At 45.1% G+C, this 16,767-nt stretch overlaps 1 protein-coding gene across 1 annotated transcript in view; it reads left to right on the top strand.

Annotated features, from left to right (window-relative positions):
* Positions 1-813: 813 nt before the first annotated feature.
* LOC144752965 (uncharacterized) overlaps positions 814-16,767 on the top strand; it is a 188,191-nt gene continuing 172,237 nt past the window's right edge. Inside the window, exon 1 of the mRNA XM_078640773.1 lies at positions 814-1,015. The gene's annotated coding sequence lies outside the window, so the exon portion shown is untranslated. The remainder of the gene's footprint in view (positions 1,016-16,767) is intronic.

Here is a 16,767-nt window from a genome sequence, read left to right as displayed (position 1 = left end):
ACTTCTTGTGAGTTCACATGCAATTCAACTGGCTCTAACATCTTCCCTTTCGCCCAGGGCCTAAGACCCGCCCTGGCTGTAGTATAATGGACTGATTCCCAACTACCAGCTCTAGCAACATGTAAATATAATGCTACTTCTCACTAACCTTTATAGGTACACAGGCTCTAGACCCTCTCGGAATGCGGAAAAGTTCCTTCTTGAGCCCCCCTCCTTCAAACTGGAAAAATTGATGGCACAATCGTTCTCAGGTAGTGCGGTGAGAATCTGGAACTCGCTTCCTCCTTCGCTCCCTGCCATCACCTCCATCCAGATCTTCAATGCGGATCTCAAATCTCTTTTATTCCAAAGACACTTTCAGAACTAATTCCCTCCTTCTCAGACCCCGCCAGGAACTTCTTTAGTCATTGTAAATGTGTCACATATATTTATATTTTTGCTTGTACATCCTGTGCTTGCGGCGTTTGATATTGTGTTCCTTTTGCCTGCGTTGTTTTGATTCTATGCCCTGCTATTGTTCGCCAGGAAGTTCTTTAGTCATTGTAAAACTTGTCATATATATTCATATTTTTGCTTGTCAGTCTGTGCTTGCGATTGTGTGCCTTATGCCTGCATCGCTCCGATTCTATGGCATGCTCTTTTTGTTTGTTCCATTCCTGTAACAGTTCTCTCATGTAACGTAACTGGTTCTATTGTACAGCGCTCTGACACCTCTGTATGTGGCTCTTTCCACGTCTTATAGAAACAAGGTACCGGTGACAGGGCGCGGCTCGAGGCGGCGCGTGCAACGCTCGGCGCTCGATAGCGCGAGGTGACTTTCACTTTCCATCTGAGAGGTCTCAGAAGGAGGGACAAAGCAGCCTCTGTCAACAAGGGCTGTGTTTCTTCTCAAAGCTGCCCGTAGTTCTGGTTCCGGCAGACGCGAGCTTCACAGGTCACCAGAAAGACAGAGACCGCGCTATCTGCGAGCTGCACCACAGCGCCTCGAAGCACCGAACTAGGGAAAGCGCCACAGGTGAGAGCATCTTCCTATTCTCCTCTCCACATAGATTGCCTTAGTGGCCCACATACCCTTTACACCACAAACAGTCCTGATATTTAATTTTTATAGGTTTCGTTTCCAAAGGTGTCAATTTCACTGGTCAAATTATTTTTTGTAAATGACAATGCTTATTCATCAACGCATTTTTAAATTATTTAATGGAGTAAATATTTACAAATCCGCTCACAAAATATATACAAATATGTTTGGCATTTTTCGCTAAACCCTTGTGTTGGCTTCAATGGGGTAGGTTTGCTAGTTTCTGTATGAAAATATATTAATAGAAGAAGCACTGGCAAATTCGAAATGCCAGGTCTTGACAAGCTTGTGCAATGGTTGCGTTTTGTATTGAAAACACAATAAAAAGAAATAAAAACAAAATAAATAAAACATGTTACCTCCAAAATATAGTGGCCATAGGTTTGGAATATATTTTTTTGTTTAAAAAAATAAGCGTTCCCTATCCTGTAATTAAACAGGCAGTGGTTTTTAGCAGAAAGGTGTGCTTTGAATAGGCGTAGAAACCCTTTCAGTTCTAATGCACATCAGAAGGAAATCTGATTTTATTGGTACAAAGAAAATGTACTATTGGCTATGAATGTAAATAACAAGCACTGGCAATGCCAATAGGTCTGGCTTAAGAGTGAAAGTGCTTTTTTTGTAGACAGACACTCAATAAGTCATCACACGCGCTCTGTCACTCATCTATGCACCCGAGTATCGGTTCATCAATCAACTGACTCATCCTTCCATTCACCCTCTGACACAACCCCAATAAAATACACACAAAATTGACATGTGCAAGATAATTAGAAAGAATACAAGTAGAAAAAAGAAAGCATGCTGCTTTTTAAAAACAGTGGGCATATGATTGCAATAACAACTAAACAAAGCTAAACCTTTAGACATACCAACTGGCAGTGTTAGTAAATATTAGATAGTAATCCCTGAAGCCAGGAGGTTTCCAAAGGACCTCTAGGCACCCCTGCACCTCGATTATGATCACAATTCTCTTTTAAAAGCAAGTCCCAATGGCTGAACAGTTTACTCGCTATTCATACTAAAAATTACAGACCTGGCTATTACACATACCCTCAATTCCGATTTCAGGGACTTGAAGTCCACTTTTTTTTTAATGACGTTTCTGCTAAGAATCATTATCCTTGGTTTCACAGGGATTGTGTTATCACTGAAATAAATGTTCAGAAATAATGCACTTTCAAACTGCTGATTCCACTAGTTCACCAAGGGAAACAGCTTGGAAGAGGCACCATCTCTAGCACATCACCCAATGACTGTGGGTTTAAAAAAAAAGTTTATGAGTGTTACATATACATACATAGGTGTATTGGTGAATCAGTGGGTGTATGAGTGACTGTATGGATGACTGAGTGGATGTGTGACTGACTGTATAAGTGAGTGATTAGGTGTCTCAATGAATGTATGGGTTAATGACTGGTTGTGGGAATTTGAGTATCTGTCTGTCAGTTGATGTTTAAGTGTGTGTATGAGTGTGTTAGTGGGTACGTGAATGGCTATATGGGTGATTGATTAGTTGTCTATTTCTATGGTTATATGGGTGTCTCTGTGTGAGGGTGAGGAGGGGTGTCACTGCCTGTACGGATGAGTGAGTGGGTGAGTCAGTGGCTGGACGGGGTACTGTGTGTGTGTGTGTGTGCGTGTGTGTGTTTGTGAGAAGTTGTATGGGTAAGTTTGTGTCTGTATGGCTGTGTCAGTGATTGAGTCTATGTGTCAGTATGGGTGAATAGTTGGGTATGTGAAAGGCAGTATAGGTGAGTGACAGGCTATATGAGTAACTATATGCATGGATGAATGAATTTGAGTGGCTATAGAGTGCATGCTTCTGTTAATGACTGTATAGGTGAGTATGTGTAACTATTTGTATGACTATGTAAGTGGGGGTGTGAATAACTGTTTGGGTGAGTAAGTGGCTGAGTGTATAGGTGACTTCTAGGAGTGTTAGTAGTTCTATGGGTGTGTCACTCAGTGTGCGAGTGGCTGTATGGGTGTATGAGTGGATATGTCAATGGCTGTGTTAGTGAGTGAGTGGGTCGATGAGTGGCTGTATGGGTGTATGAGTGGATATGTCAATGGCTGTGTTAGTGAGTGAGTGGGTCGATGAGTGGCAGTATGGGTGAGCGAGTGGATGTGTGTGTAGATCTATACATCAGCGAGTGGGTGTGTAAGTACTGGAATGACTGTGAATGGGTTTGTGAATGGATGTGTGGGAGTGGCAGTGGGTGTATAAAAGATTCTATAGGGGTGTGAGTGGGTGCGTCAGAGATGTTGTGGATGATGTCATTACTGATGTCATGAGTGATGTAATTTGAGATGTCATGAGTGATGTTACGAGTCATGTCAGGTATGAGTGATGTAATATGTGCCGTCATAAGCAGTGCATTGCGAGGGCGCGAGTTATAGTTAACTCAGGTAACTATAACGGCTGAATTTCTTTGGTTTTGTATGAGTAAAATTTGACTCTACCAATGGTGAGATCAATATATCAATTATCAATCTCCCCAGTCATGGAACCTTACTTAAAATACGTGACTAAACCATACCATCGTTTTCTTTTACTTAGGTTCAGGTTCAACCTCATTCACCTTGTACTTGGTGCCTATACAAAGTGGGGGACCCCAGTAAATACCCCACCTTGTACCTGTGATAGTTTTTCTACACAGGACACGCTTCACCTAGTGATGTTTTGTGAACATTATCTGGTGGCCCGAATTTTTTTTTTATATCCAATCTTGAAAGATCTTAACTTTGTCCAGGTGAGGCCTGCACTTTTACATTTGCAAATGCTTAATTCTGTGCAGGTCACATATAGTGTAGCCAGTTTTTTGGTAGCGGCAGCACGAATAAACAAAATAAGACTCACCCAGACGAACAATTAACTAGGTTGATACTTTGTTTATATTTATTATATTATATATATATATATATATATATATATATATAAATATATATATATTATATTTGATACACAGGCTAAATTGCATCTTTTGAGCCTTAAAGAATATGATTATAAATCACTGGTCACTGATAGTGCCAGGGTTCTGGGCAGGGAGCAACACGGCAGGCTTTACGACCTTGGGGATAAGGCAGGGAAACTAATTGCTTGGTTGTACAAAAAGGATTTGGCTAATCGTGTCATCCCGGAACTTGTTACAAAGGAGGGAGGTACGCAAACAGTCTATACCTCGGTTTCAGATCGGCCGGAAGAGGATTCCCAATTGTTGCTTCGGGACCTACAGCTCCCTTGCCTGTCCTGTGAGGACCGCAATTTTATGGATAGTGCCTTCACAACTGATGAAATAGCCCAAGCTATTCGCTCCTTGAACTCAGGGTAGGCGCTGGGACCAAACGGGCTCCCAATTGAACTTTATAAGCTCAGACCGACAAGTTGGCTCCCTATCTCACAGGTATGTTTGTTGAGGCCTGGAAGAGAGGAATATTGCCCATGGATCAGAGAGTTGCGTCAGTGGTAGTTATCCATAAGGAGGGTAAGCCCAAAACTGCTTGTGCCTCTTATAGTCCTATTTACTTATTAAATGCGGAGCCCAAATTTCTAGCCAAGCTTCTCTCTAACGGGCTGATGAAAGTGGTCAGCGGACTGATCCACCCAGACCAATCGGGCTTTATTCCCCATAGGAACACTGCTCTGAATTTACGTAGGTTGCATGACGTGATAGCCAGGGCCCACACCCTGCAGGGACCGGCCGTTATCGCTTCCCTTGATGCAACCATGGCTTTTGATATAGTCGAATGGTCCAATCTGTGGGCGGTCCTCACTAAATTTGAATTTGGCTCTGAATTTATAGGCTGGGTGTGCCTGTTGTAACCTGAGCCACTTGCCCAAATAGTCGTTAATAATCGGGTCTCGGCGTCCTTTCGCCTTTGTTGTGGCACTCGGCAGGGCTGCCCTCTCTCTCCCCTTCTTTTCTCGCTGGCCCTGGAACCTTTGGCGGCCTGGCTGCGCTGAGAGGCATCTATCCCGGGCATTCGGTGGTCCACTGATTGGGAGGACCGAGTTTCCCTGTACGCGGATGATATCCTGCTTTATTTAACCTCTCCTGTAAATCTCTAATTGTCATGTGCAACGTCCTGGCCTCGTTTGGTAAGAATTCCGGGCTCTGCATCAATTGGGGCAAGTCTCTGCTGTTTGTCCTTAAGGAAGAGCCCCCGAGCCCCCCCAAAAATTGTCCCATTCTGATTAGTATGGACGGGTTTAAGTATCTGGGGATTTTCATCTCTCTTGACCCAGCAGTCAGGTACGCCAAGAATCTCCTTCCGCCTTTGCAGAGACTTAGGAGTCACATCGCTAATTGGAGGAGACTTCCGCTCTCTTTGGTGGGGCGAGCGGTTCTTTTAAATATGATGGCTCTGCCCCGTTTCCTTTATGCCCTTCAGAATTCCCTGGATGTGGTACCGGCTAGCTATTTCCGTGATGTGGAGGGGTTGCAGCATAGCCTTTTATGGGAGGGCAGGCCCGTATCGCCTTAACAAAACTGACGCTCCCCTGGTACGATGGAGGCATTGCCCTCCCAGACATTAAACGGTACTATTGGGCTGCCCAGCTGGCTGCGATCAATCATGGTACATATGACCCCGTTGCTGATCCCGGATATGCCATGGATAGATGGCTCCTCCCTGGAGGCAGATATAGTAGGGCGTTATACTCTAAGTCAACGAAGTTAGATTTGACGGGACCGACCAAGCACGCGGTTCGGATCTGGCATGATGCCACGAGTTCTCTGGGATGGAGGGACAAATTGACACTAGCTACCCCACTTTTTGACTCGGAGTGGCTAGGTGCGCTTTGGAAGACGAGAGGGTTTGATAAGTGGGACTTGATAGGAATCTCTACCATTAATGACATCTGGAGCAAGGGGAGGATTAAGTCATTTGAGGACATGCAGAGGGAATTCGAGCTGAAGAGATCTGAATATTTTAGCTATGCGCAAATTCGGCATTCACTACAAGCGGCCCTGCCTGTTGATGCCGACCTTCTGGAGGCCTCTCTCCTCGAGGATAGAATTTTAGACGGTCACCTCCCCGAAAAAACGATCTCCCTGATCTATAAGAAATTAATTAATCACAGGGTGGACTTACTTATAGAGTTGAGGGATAAGTGGGTACGAGACGGAATAGAACTTGATGACGAGGACTGGCAATCTGCTGTGTCTTCTCCTAAAGTGGTGGCCATTCCTGCACAGTTGTGGCTTGTTCAATTAGAAATTTGGCATAGGGTCTATGTTACGGGGCCCCGCCTCGTACGGATGGGTCTGTCTGATACTGGACTGTGCAGACGGAAATGTGGTCTCGTGGGGACGTTCCTCCATGTTATCTGGGAGTGTCAATATATCGCTGAGTACTGGTGTGAGATCCATAACATTATTCATGAGGTTCTGGGGGTCTCCTTACTACCAGAGGCGAGGAGATACCTTCTTAACATATGGGAGCCTACCGACCTTAACTCCGCACAGACAAAGTGGGTCACATTGAGTCTCATGATAGCGAAAAGGAACATTGCCCAGCAATGGGGTACAGAACAGCCCCCCACCCTTGAGACCTGGAAGAGTAACTTAGATTGGAGCATGTTCCGGGAAAAAACTGTTTTTGTGGCAAGGGGCCGTCCTCGGAGGTGGGCGTCGATATGGGGACCCTGGAATAAATATAGAGGAGAGATCTGTGTACCACCTAGTAATACCGTTTTTGATGTACCCCCATCCCCGTGACATTCCTAATGTGCATGTATTCCTATATCCTCTACCCCCGTGGGTGATGGGTTGAGCGTGACATTTTTCTTCTGTACTGTGTATTTTTGACAGATGCTATGTTTTAGTCAAAAGAATTGTTAAAAAAAAAGCAGAAGGAGCTCACGTGAATCTTCCTCGCCCTGGCCCATTCGTCCCTGGGCCCATTCATAGGCCCCAAGGACTCTGTTGATGTTGTCCAAGGCTTCAGTCCGAGTGTCTGATTGCCTGTGACTGACCCTTACCCTCCCCACCTGCCCTGCTGCTATGGACCTGATGCCTCACCACTGTTGACACCAGCATCCTCTCCCTGCCATCCTCAGTTGTTGGTGTGTGGTGGTCATCCTCTGTGACAGGGAGAGTGTTGCAGGCAGCACTGGTGGTGGTGGTGGTGGAGGACGCATAGGCTATTACAGCAGGGGTCTGCGTACATGTTGATGTTGCTGCAGATGTGGTGGGGGGACAATGGAGTACTGGGACCTGTTGCACCCTGTCATACCAGATGGGCCGCTGCGAGCTCCGCGTCCGAGAGTTCCAGGGAGTCCTCATCCGAGAGTCCATGTTCCGGGGGGGGGACTGGCTGTACAGGTTGCTGTTGTTGGCCACCTGTGGGACAGAGGGAAATTGTCACTGAAGTGCACCCCTCAAGCTTGGTGTTAGATGTATCTTATTCACAGGATATATACCACACAGTTTACTAGTTATCACATTGTTGGTCTGCACACTAGTGTGCATCCTGACATGATGTGGAGGCACATGAATTACTTGTCCACGGTGTGACATGTCAGTACATACCATGCAGCACATGCATATTTTGTGATTACAAGGACATGTTGTCATCTGACGACTAGAGCCACAACGACTTTATAAGTGGCATTTCTATTGCTTACTCTGCCTGGCAGACATTTCATCTGAGAATGAACTAGCCATAGTTATCTCATGCATACCTTTGTCATGTCATGTGCAAATCTCAATTTGTACTACAGACCTTGCTTGCTTTGTTTTTCATATAGTCATTGATGTTCTGCCCACATGGCACTTACACATGGCATTCAGTGCTGTGCATGATTGTGCATATACTTTCTTCTAAATGTGAATTAGCGATTCACACTATGGATGCTGTGACAGTTAAATTTGCTTAGCTGTCTGCACACTGTAAGTGGCAATTGTATCTATGTGAATTTGTGTGGGATGAGAGGGCTGGTGTTGGCATATGCCACCATGTTTTTTTAGAGGAATGACTGGGTGAATTCACTGTCGACTCACCTGTTCTGTTGTCAAATTTAGGTTAAAATTGTGATATATCTCAGTGTGTGTGGTGGAAGGCTCCATCGTGCTCAGGGGTGGTACAAGAGAGCAGGAGGTGGCTACCTACCTGTTAGTTTGAAGTGTACAATGCAATGGCTGCCATGTGCATCTGGTAGGGGAATGCTCCATCCTGCTGAGGGGTGGGACAGGGGGCATGGTAGGAGTAGTAGTGCAGGCCTCCCACCCCCAAACAGCCCTCCATGACAAGATGGCTACCTACCTGTTAGATGAAGGTGAACACTGCAATGGTTGACACATGCTTCTTGGTGGGTGAGAGTGCTCCATCCTGTTGAGGGTGGGAAAGGGGGCATGGTGAGAGTAGTAGTATAGGCCTCCCACCCACAAACAGCATAACCTGAGAAGATGGCTACCTACCTGTTAGATGAAGGTGAACACTGCAATGGCTGACACATGCTTCTGGGTGGGAGGGAGTGCTCCATCCTGTTCAGGGGTGGGACAAGGGGCATGGTGGGAGAAGTAGTGCAGGCTGCCTGTACACATGCAACCATGGGAATATTGCAGGCTACCTTTCAGGTGATTTAGATGGAGTGGATGTTACATCTGTGAGACCTGTGTTGGATATAGTGGTGCATATGGATGTACTTGGGCCTAGGAGGTATAGCTTTGTAGGTATGCAAGACAGTACATGGCAGTGCAATGATTTACATTTGGTTGTTCTTACCAGCCTGCACTCCCCTGGCTATTCCTGTGAGACTCTCTGGATGCAGTATGGCAAGCACCTTCTCCCATGTGGTGCATGTTTTTGGTGGGATTGGACGGCCACCGCCAGTCCTCTGAGCCAGCTCCTGGTTCTTGTTCCTCTTTTCTTTGACAACCCTCTTCAGGTCATGCCACCGCTTCATGATTTCATTTCTGGAACTTGGGTTGGTCCCTATGGCATTGACCTTGTTGACTATCCTTCTCCACATTTGTGCTCTTGTGGCTAATGGTGTCTGTTGGACCAGGATACCAGAAACTTGTGGTTCTACTCTGATTAGCTCATCTACCTTTACTGACAACTCACTCTCTGTGAATTTGCGCATTTTCTGTGATGCCATGGTGTGTGCTGTGCTAATGTTTTGGGGTGTAGTTGTGCGGGTGGTGGGGTTGGTGTAGGTGATGTGTGTCTAGGTGTTGTTGTGCTGGTGTGATGTGTGCAGGTTTGCCTCTCATTTGTCCTGTGGTGTTGAGCCCTTCAGTTGTGGAATATTGCAAAGGATTCTGGTCAGGGAAGGGACTGGTTTTATGCTCAGCTATGTGGGTGTGTCAAGATGGGATATTGCTGTCAGGTGTGTTGTGTGGGTTGTCCTGGGAATGGTACTTATTGAATTTGCCATGGGGGTATGTCTTTGGGATGTGTTTGGTGTTTTGGGGGTCGAGGCTAGTTTGCTGTGGGCACCTGGTGGCCTTCTTGTTATTTTTTGTGTTGACTGCCATTTTTTTCACGGAGCGTCAGCAGCGATGGCTATGCAACAGGCCATCCGCCCGGCTCTCCCTTTCATCACTGTTTGCGACTTGGGTGGTTGGATACAGCGGAACATACCGAGGTCACATCAAGGATATCATAATTTTCTGTGCGGTCTCTCGCAGTCCTGGCTGCGGTTTGGTGTGTTTCCTCCATTGATGCGACTAGCGCAGACAGATTTTCGCATTCTCTGCATACTACGGGCGGTCTTTGGTGCCCTCGTTCCGCTGCAGTCTGATTTTCCGGGCGGTTGATCCTAATTGGACCGCTGGATTTGCCGCGGAACTGGCGGACGGTAATTTCCACTACCATGGCGGTGAGGGTGATTTTCCGACCACCATCCTATTAGACCCTTTAGTTGTGGAACGTATCCATCCCATTTCCATGGCTTTTTCCAATATTGTATTCAGTGTGGTGATAAGTTGCATCGTGGGATCTCGCTCCAGCAATATGTACGTAGATTTGTCAGAAACATGTTGATTCACTTTGGTCTGATAATAAAGTATGCCCTGACTACCAATGCTCCCCCTTTGTAAGCAACCTAAAAAGTGATGTTTGGATTGTTTGCTAGATATCTTATCACATTCCTTTCCTATGCAGACAAGTTCTCTCCTCATCATCAGACCTCATTTATCAGCACTTCAGATTAACATTAAGTAAGTAGAGGGGAAGAGCTTGGTAACGGCGTTCGCCGTCACTGTTTTGTTGTCAATATTATTGGCCGTCGGTGTATAGCTATTGGGTCCTCTCAACCCAGGGGAGGACCGCAGTATCCTGGTGGCCGACCGCCCTGGGAGCAGCACCAACACCCACCAACCACGCACACAACCTGTGATTCATCCTCGATTCAACACTCTCCATGACCAAGCAAGTCAACGCCATCTCATCCTCCTGTTTCAACCACCTCCGCATACTCCGAAAGATCTACAGGTGGATCCCCACTGACACTAGCAGAACGGTCACCCAGGCCCTCGTCAGCACCAGACTTGACTACGGAAACGCCCCCTACGCAGGAACCCCGGCCAAACTGCTGAAACGACTGCAACACATACGGAACGCCTCTGCATGCCTAATCCTCGACATCCCTCACCACAGCCACAACACTCCCCACCTGAGAGACCTGCACTGGCTTCCTGTCAACAAGTGGATCACCTTCAAGCTCCTCACCCACGCACACAAAGCACTACACAACAGCAGACCAACAAACGGCTCACCTTCTACACCCCGAACTGCCAGCTCCGCTCCACCGACCTTGCCCTCGCCCCCCAGCATCAGGAGAGCAACCACCGGCGGCAAATCATTCTCCTACCTCGCTGCCAAGTCCTGGAACAGCCTCCCCATCCTCCTATGGCAGACCGTAGACCTACTAACCTTCAGGAGGCTACTCAAGACCTGGTTTTCGAGCTGTAGCAGTACCACTCCCACCCCAGCGCCTTGAGACCCTCACGGGTGAGTAGCGTGCTTTACAAATATCTTGATTGATTGAGAATGGTCGCTAAGGCACAGTGGTGGTTATGAGTAGTGACTTGCCGGATTGCATGCAGCATTTAATGTTTAACAGTTCTGCATTTGCATAATAGTTTAAACGAAGCACAAGTTATGATTGTGGTCTTTTTTCTCCACTTCACTGGTATCATTGCATGGGATTCAGAGTATCAACTGAGCTAAGTGATCACTTATGAGAGGTTGGAATGCACACTATTGGTGTTCTACATGTAGAAATATTTAGTTCATCTTGAGATCAAAGTTATAGATTGAACCCTTGTACATTGTTATATTTTCTTTTAAAGAATTTCCCCTGAAGAAGGGACTAAGTTCCAAAATGCATTGGGCATCAAGATTGAGATAATTTTTAACATTTTGTTTAATGATTTTGCGTTCAAACAAAAGCATGTTTATGCAATTTGTTATTTCATTTTGTGTATGTCTATGAATATAAATTAAGCACAAGAAGAATCATGTAAAAAACTTAGAGAATACATAATGGAAAGTAGCTAGCATGATGATGATAATGATATTGTTGATTTTGTGATATATTATATTGTATGGTGCACAGTGAATTCAAATTTAACCCCTTGAAAATAAATAAAAGAATAGCGCTTAAAAGACAATAGCATCAAATGTGGCTGTCTAGTTGCACTGGACTGGAACAAAGAAACAAGTTCAGGCTGATCGCAATGGAGTGCAGGCCAGGGTCAGGGGCAGGTTTGGTCCGTTGAGTTAATAACTTGCATCCAGATGCAAAGTCAGCATTGTGGAGACTTGCATCAAGTGGCGTTGTGCTGAGCCTTTGGTCTCCTCACATGGGATGCGATGTGGAGCCCTGCTTAGAGATGTGGCACCCTGGTCTTATTGGTCTTCTAGAAGCCATGAGATGTGGTTGCAATGTCTCACTTCGGGATGCATCACGCAATGCCAATTCCTTTGAGACCTGCTGGATCAGCTCTTTTTTGTCCATGCACCATGCAATGCTGATTCTGGTGTGGTGGTGCACCGCGCTGCCTGAGTTCCTTTGACCAGGAGATGCAGGTGCGATGTCTTGAGTTGGGATGCATCATGCAGTTCCAACTCATGTGTGGAGATGCATCGTGGAGCGTGCAGTCCTTGATCTTGAGGAGGTCAGGGTCTTCTAGCACTGGCAAGGGCTCAGAGGCTCTAGATTGTTTCTTGGGTGCTAGGTCTCAATTTCCCAAAATGCACTTGTTCCGTCAAGGGCAATTTTAGTGGAGACTAGTCAGCAGGGGTGTCCTCTCTTTGGTCCTTGCAGGTGGTTGCTTCCAGCTCTTTTGTACCTATTGCTGTTCAGGGAGTCCACTCCTTTTCCTTTGAATAAGGCACAGTCCTTTTCTTGGGAAGGCTTGAAAGTGCAGCAGGTGCAGTCCTCCAGAGTGCAGCCTTCTTGGTGCAATGCAGGGGTCTAGCAGGGTCTTTCTTATTTTTCTGTGCCAGGCAGTGATCTGAGGAGCTCCTGCAGCTATGCCATATTTATCCAACTTTTAGGCTTGCAGAAAGAGGGGTCACTCTAACCAATATGAGTAAATCTACCTCCATCTGCTATGACCACTTTCTGTGAACTGTGGCATATTTCTGGGCCAGAATGCGATATTCTCCCAAAAATCTAAATGGAGAGAATCTTTCCTTGGTGTGTGTATCTATGTAACCCAACCAAGAGGCGTGGCTACCAACTGACTACACCCCCCTTCCAGCATTTCTCCTAATCTAATTAGGCGGCTCACATCTGGCTAGTGACCAAGGAAGTGTGGAGGTTATTTCTAACCCAATATGGCAGCTGCGGTTTACACTCTAGACCTTCCAGACACGGGTAAAATAATACACGTCTCATTCTTGCTGATTCTGGCTACAATGATTACCGATGGCGTGGAGTGGAGATGGATTGTTTGGCATCACGCTCTACTGAACAAGTAGGTTTTAGAAGAATGGTCTCATAGGATAGGAAAATTGCATGGGTAAATATGGGGACTAGAGGCTGATGCTCCCCTGACAGTAGTACAATTCAATTCAAAATATCTTTATTCGATTGTTGTGTGCAATCATAAAAGTACAAATAATTTACAGATATACAATTTAAAAAGAGAATATATAAAAATACAGTAATTCATTGGATTCATAATCAAGACAATTACATTTTTAAAGTGCAGTTACAGTTATAAATGCATTTGTAAAGTGCAGTTATGTAGTCATACGTTTCCTAATAATCATCACATTCCTTAGGTACAAAGCTGTTGTCGCTACAGATACATGATTATCTAACATTTGCATGCTAATCATCGCCGCACGGCAATGACGAAATCCTAAAACTCTTAAGAATGGCAATAGGACAATTTTCCTCATTTCATGATATAGTTTACAAAATAAAAATACATGAATGGTACTCTGGGGAGAGACATTATCACAGGGACAACATAGTAGATCGTGCGTCCAGTTGTTAATCGTAGGAAAGCTAAACAATCTGTGGAAGATATTGAATCTGAAGCGTGTAAGTAAAAAACGCTCATAATTGTTATTTACATAAATTAAATAGGGCTGAATCTTAAAAGTTGCTAAAACCAATTGGTGCTGCAGGACAGAAGGTTTTAAGGTCTCCACGGCAACCCGGTGAGATTCTAAGAGGGCTAAACACTCCTTTTTTAAATCTTTTCGTGAGATTTCTGAAATATCCAAGGGGTTCGTGAAATATTCCTCTCTCCCAATATCTTTCAAAAAGTTAAAAACATACTTCACCCAAGGTATTTTAGTAGCACCTTCCAATTTCAAAATGTCTGTTAGAACAGCTCTGTTAAAGTGTGTTGCCTCTTGAGTCCAGAGTCTGTGCCATAACAGAACTGGCTCTACTTTAATCAGATCTGAGATGTAACAGAGGCCCAGTTCAGAGTGGCAGTTAAAATTGGAGGAGCTTTTGGGGAGTGCCAGTATATATTTTAAAAAGGAATTTTCAGGAACCTGAATAGGTGATGAGTTTGCAAAACCCCAGACCCCACTACCGTAGGTAGCACCTGCTACACATTTGGCTTTGTATATTTTTATCAATTCTACAGGGGGTCTGGTCCCTAATTTACTAGAAAAGATTTTAAGAGCAGCGGTTGATCTAGTAAGCTCAAGTTTTTTTCGCAGAGACAGCTTGAGACCATATCTCGTTTTGGGCAAAAGGTATCCCCAAGTAAGAAAAATGTTTAGCGAATTCGAGCTTCTGTCCCGCTATAAAAATTGGCCTCTTAGATTTAATTTGTCTGCCACAATACATAGTGAAAGTCTTTGAAGTATTGACATTCAGGCCTAACTCATTCATGAAGCGGGAAAAGCTGTCAACCACCCGCTGTAGACCCACTTGAGTACGTGACATGAGCACAGTGTCGTCAGCGTACAAAAGTGCTGGTATTGGGCGACCACCTACAAATGGGGGATCCAAACTGTCTTTGCACAAGGCTTCTTCCAATCCATTTATGTACAAATTAAAAAGGAAGGGCGCCAGGACACAACCCTGTCTGACCCCACTCCTGATTGGTATTTGGTCCATGCACTCTCCTTTAAGGCCATAGCGAACGCGGGCCGACGCGTTACTGTAAAAACGTTCAAGATAATAAATAATATTTAGATCAACCCCTAATTTTTCCAATATCATCCACAGTTTAGAGTGCACCACACAATCAAATGCGGCCGAGAGATCCACGAAGGCCAGAAACGAGTTGCCTTGTTTAGCCCTCGTGTATTTCCCGACCAGCATCATCAAATTCAGTCCCTGTTCTACCGTCCCCAGGCCGGAACGAAAACCATACTGGAGATCGGACAGGACGGAGTTTGCATCCGCCCAGTCCAAAAGACGGTCCAGAATGACTCTACCCGCTATTTTAGTAAAGGAATCCAGTAAGGAAATGGGCCTATAGCAGGCTGGGTCCTGTCTATTTCCTTTTTTATAAATCGGTACAATGACCGATTCCACCCAGGTGGGGAGGAAGTCAGTAGCAGAACTGGCATTGAGCAGCTGGACCAGAAGGGGCGCCCACAGAGATGGAATACTTTTAAATAAATCTATGGGAACCCCGTCTGGGCCAGGCGCCTCAGCGCCCTTACTTCTACCCAGGGCCTTTTCAACCTCCTCGAGAGTAAAGAAAAGGTCGTTACTCGGGGGGTAGTCAGGAGAAGGGATCAAAGACCCCATATGTTCTTCACCTTCATGCTCACCTCCCTCATATACTCTCGAGAAGTGACTAACCCATTCTGTTTCAGGTATTGCTATATCTATTTTTGGTCCCACCTCCTCATTAAGAAAAGGGGTTCTCACTGTTTTCCAAAAGCTCGCGCTGTCATTTCTTTCAGAAGCTAAGTGGAGAGCCTCCCAGGCTTCTGACCTCAGGGTATTTTTCCTGGCACTAATGGCCATTTTATAATCTTTCCTGAGTCTGCGGATGTCCTCTGCAGATTTAGGTTTTTTATGCAGCGCCTTTTTTAGGGCTGTATAAGCCCTAGTGCATCTGGAATCAAACCAACCTCTCTCCTTCTTCTGATTCTTCGATTGCCTAGTCAAGGAGTTTTTAATTTCGTTTGAAATAGCTAAAAAGGATGCAAGGTAAGTTTCAGGTGGTAAGTCTGTCTCTAAACATGTAGCTATTTCTGAAAAACATTTTTCAACCACCTTTTTAATTGTCTCTGCCTCATTTATCGTAGCCCATTTCAAGGTATAACCATTAGTTTTACCAATTGCCAAATCGGCGACTAAGCTGTTACCGATCCCAGCACTAGACAGTAGTGCTGGAGTAGGCAACAAGACAGACACACAAAGTGGAAAGTGGTCACTCAATGCCAAATCATGAACATTAAAGGAATGTATTCTATTCCCATATGAATTGGAAATTGTGATATAGTCTATAGTTGAAGAGCGACCTCTACCATTGAATGTTGGGGCTAATATGGGGGCAGAGTTACACATTTTGTTTGCAAATCCTAAATCGAAATTGGCTAGCAAAATGTTAAATTGTTCCCCTAAGAGATTATGTCTAAAATGGAAACGTCCCACACCATCATCTCGTGCTACACCGCACCTATTGTCCTTAATCAGTTCGCACAGTTTGCAGTTAAAATCTCCCAGTATAATCAACATCAATTTGTGATTAAAAAGTTTCCCCTGGGTAGACAGCCCTTTAGTCAGTTTCCTTAAAACATTTGTCACATCCTCACAAGGAATATTATTGTATATATTAACAACGACAATTGGGATGTCTCTGGTCTGATGGAGAACCAACATTTGAAAATAGATGTCTTTGACAGGTTCAGTAATTTTCTCATAGACCAATCTATTTGAAAGATAAACACTCAGACCACCTTTCGGCCTCCCATGAGGAACAGCTACAGCAGGAGTACAGAAAGTTCTGTAACCTATCAAATGCACAGGTTCAACACTCCATGTTTCTTGGAAGCAAAGCAAGTCCTGAGATTGAACAAAATCCATAAAAATAGAATGATCAACTTTGGATCTAGTTCCGGCTATATTCCAGGAAGAAATTTTAAACTCCGTTAAGCTCTTTGATGGAATAAGCTGGGCTACAGGAGATATCAAGGTGGAGTTGACATACAAAGGAGGGGCCACCTGATTGCCCCCCCGCACCAAGTTATCTTCTGCTGCCAAAGCGTCCCCACCGGGCTCCACAACATCACAC

Source organism: Lissotriton helveticus, chromosome 5_1 (assembly GCF_964261635.1).
Source record: "Lissotriton helveticus chromosome 5_1, aLisHel1.1, whole genome shotgun sequence".
NCBI classification, from domain to species: domain Eukaryota; kingdom Metazoa; phylum Chordata; class Amphibia; order Caudata; family Salamandridae; genus Lissotriton; species Lissotriton helveticus.
Note: the sequence above shows the minus strand (reverse complement) of the source record. Positions and strands in the feature narration are given on the sequence as shown.